A 3,744-nucleotide genomic window follows, 5' to 3' on the forward strand; every position below is an offset into this window, starting at 1 on the left:
AAGATCATGCTATTTTAAAACATGTTCCAACATACCATACAACACTTGGGACTACGCGTTCATTCCACAGTGGGCTCGCTAGCGCATCACCCGTGGTTCTATTCAATTCGGTTGTCAGCTATGTCCCCTTTCGTAATCCCTAATACGCAATGCATCGTTTGTATTTTGTGACTGTCAAAATTTCACCTACCTGTACGTCTACAGTTATTCTAATCTAAAGGTTCTGCCTGGATTCATTCGGGTGTTTTTTTGGACTACTCAAGGGACGGAGTAAGTTTCACTCACTAGCGCCTGGTGGTGTGGGTCCAATAACCTAAAGGTTACTACAGCGTTGGATGTCATTACCGGTAGTGTGCTGCGATGAAAACGAATAATGGTTGTCAGATTGTAGGAGTGTTGTAATTAACTGTTGTTCCGCTCCAGTGTCGGGAAAAGGCTCGCCAACAAGCGACACCAGGTGCAAAAGTAACAAGGTCCCTCGCGGTATTCAGGGCACACTTTTGACCTTGATCCACACTGCTCAATCGGCGTTGGGTGAACACTCATCATTGTCGGCCGTGCTTTTGTGGCATGTCTGAACACCCGTCATCGTCGGTTTCAGTGTTGAGTCGGAAGTTGGATTTTCTGACTCGGATTCTTGAAGGCTTCTTTACTGTGATTTTTTGGGGGACTGAGTTTCTCCGCAAATTTCGGGAATTCAAGAATCTTACCTTCCTGACAGGAAGTTCGGAAGAAGATACGTTCGACCCACGCATCTCCTCGATCTATGCGGTAAAGATTTCTCGCGAATTCTTGTTCACCGACAACTTCGAGCGTCGATCGTCATACCTAGTACATTGAGTGAACGATTGTAAATTTCAAGTTGGTCAGATGTTAAGTAATCCATTTTTTGAGGAGAAAGTCAACAATGTATTACCGAGAAATCAGTCCCTTGCTCAAATATGAGGGATAGATATGATCAGGGCTTCAGTAATTAACTTCCAGGTCGGTTAGCCGCTGATTTTATCCTTCCTGTGAAACAGGAAGTGCGGAAATAGTACAAGAGCTTGTATGTCGTGCGCTGGTTAGTTCTGAATTATTCATCTACTTGACATACAACACAGTGAACCACAATTTTACGCACAATCAGACATCCAGACCACACAAAACGCCTTAGATAGTTCACAAAAAGAGCCCCAAAAGATTTCCAACTCTTGGTGTCCAATTTGGAAACCAATATAAGTTCTAAGAGAATGGTCAGGAGTTAATGAGGTCATGAAGAACCAGAGTACTTGTGTATCGACTACACACACCCCACCTTCATAGCTCAACTGACTTCCATAGGCCTTTCAACGATCTTCAGCTGAAAGTGTGACCCACTCTTCGCTACTTGCAAAATAATCAGTAGCGAGAAATCCGCAGGTGTTTTGTAAATCCCCTGTTTCTGAAGCTGCGGCTGACCCCTGGTTCAGAAAAATCCCTCCTCACACGGGGGATCCAGAGGCATATGTTTGTTCCGGATCAACTGCTTTTTATTTCATGTTCATAAAGTAGAGGAACCTGACACTTCCAACTGACAATGTAGGTTATACAAGAAATGTGGACAATGTTCTGTTTGTGGTCACACATCACGTGGTACAAATAACCTGCGGCACACCAGATACAAAATTAAACCAGTCATAGACTCTGTCAGGATAAGCAACGCATCTCGTTCAAAAACCAAAACCTGTACAAACAATCAACTGAGTGATTTTGAATAGAAAAGCCAAATCAGGTTTCCATTCCTGAACAAGTGAGAAGCTGAAAATGAGGCTACTATGTAGGCCTAGTTGATGCCATGGCTAAGATCTAAGCGACTCGTACTGAAAGCATGGGAGCTATTTGAAATCACTTCAGCATGGATACGCAGGATCATTGGCAAGCGCTCACCAGACTGTTTATTATGACACCAACAGTTGTGAATGCCTCATAAATCGCACCATGCAGAAAAGCACAAATGTCTTGCCTTTGTAACATGAGCTGATAGTTAAAGGATACTACTTGAGTTATGTTGGATATTTTTCAACTTGATGAGTTCCTCATTCTTTCGCCGACTTCGCCTGAGTGCTCATTGATTCCTACTCGTTTTGTCTACGTCATGGCCTTCGTACCAGCCATTATCCTTGTAAAACTGGTGGTCCCGATTGGCACTGACTGAAAGAAGGAAAGCTCTTCACAGCAAAGCTGTTTATTAGCAAACATTAAATAAGCATATATCAGCCAACGGACACAAAATGGAACACCTCATCTGTACAGTTTTTGAAAAGTGGACATTTTCATGCGTTCTCTTAAACTTCCCTGGACGTTCATTGACCAATAGACAATATTAAACGAACATTGCAAGACGGTTCCATAATTTTTGTAAGAAACTTCACCTTCCATCGGATGCGTGGGTGGAGTTTTGGCACCAGACCATAGACTACTCGCATGCTTCATCACAACTACGCACCGTTATGTTTGTACGCTTGCCAGTGTGGTTGTGTCCGGGTGTCCCTGTACCAACTCTCCTACCGGGGGTGAGATGGCTCGACCAGTTAGATTGCGGATTTACTGACCGGATGGTCCATGGTTCGGGTTCCCACCTCTGCCCCTCTACTTGACCTGTCTAGACTTGGGCAACTTGACAGTATCCTAACCCTCGTGCTCCGTTCTGGCGGCACAGAAGTTAAGCATTAAAAGAACACTACAGCTAAAAGGTTTGCTTTTGGGGTTTTTCAACTGGCTAGGGGAGAAAGAGTGGCTCGTGAAATCTGACTAGAATTAGGCATACAGTAGCTAGATCATTTGGTAGAAGGGGCGATTTCACTTAGCACCTGATCAGGTACTGTTAACCCATGAGGACAAACAACCCGTTTCCTACAAAGGCGTACCTACTGAGACGCCATAAGTCATAAAGAAATCTAGTGATTATACTCATATTCCATGGATGAACTGTTATAAAAGGTCTTACCCAAAATGACTCGTAGGGTGTGCTGTACTGAAGTTCACGGCACCTGAGAAACATTGGTATAACACGGTTTGTTTTGATATGGAAACGCAAATATGGATGCAGTATGCGTTCCGTCACTTGATTCCAGCACAAGTACACTTCTTCACTCTTGGAATTTCACTGGGACCGAGGGCAAATTACCGCACCAAATGAGAAAGCAGCGAGCACCAAATTGTTTAACAAAGTAGATCAGTACTTTCGGTGGTAGTTTTTTGTACCCTAAGTGGTGAGGACTTGGCAGATAGTCAGCTAAACGTAATCAACTCTCAAACAGTAGTGTTTCATATGTTAATGATGCGTTCCAAGCGTCCAACTCTTCTCCAGGTAGCCGTCGATTGACTTATAATTGGCTGTAGACGAAATCTACTCACCTCGAAGAAGATGTTAAGCTGTAGGCGCAGGATTGCGTCGTGTCCTTGGTGAGCAAAACTGAATCGTAAAACGGGTACTTTGCGTACCTTATGTCATGTTCGTATAATCGTCGGATCCCTTGACTTTCGACCGGTTTTTGGTCCGCAACTATGGCATCGACAATGCAGCCATTGATCACATAATATGGCTTTCGTGTCAGTTGCGTGTATGAGCACAAAGCAATTATCCAGTAATCAGTTAACGCCTTCTCGAAGACAGTGGAGAAACCGGCTTATCCAAGGAAATCTGTTCAGAGGAACAGACAACGACCTTGTTAGTCATGAAAAGAAGAAAAATTCGGTTTAAATGTGCTTAAATGCGTACAG

This window comes from Opisthorchis viverrini (genome assembly GCF_000715545.1).
Source record: "Opisthorchis viverrini unplaced genomic scaffold opera_v5_14, whole genome shotgun sequence".
In the NCBI taxonomy this organism is placed as follows: Eukaryota; Metazoa; Platyhelminthes; class Trematoda; order Opisthorchiida; family Opisthorchiidae; genus Opisthorchis; species Opisthorchis viverrini.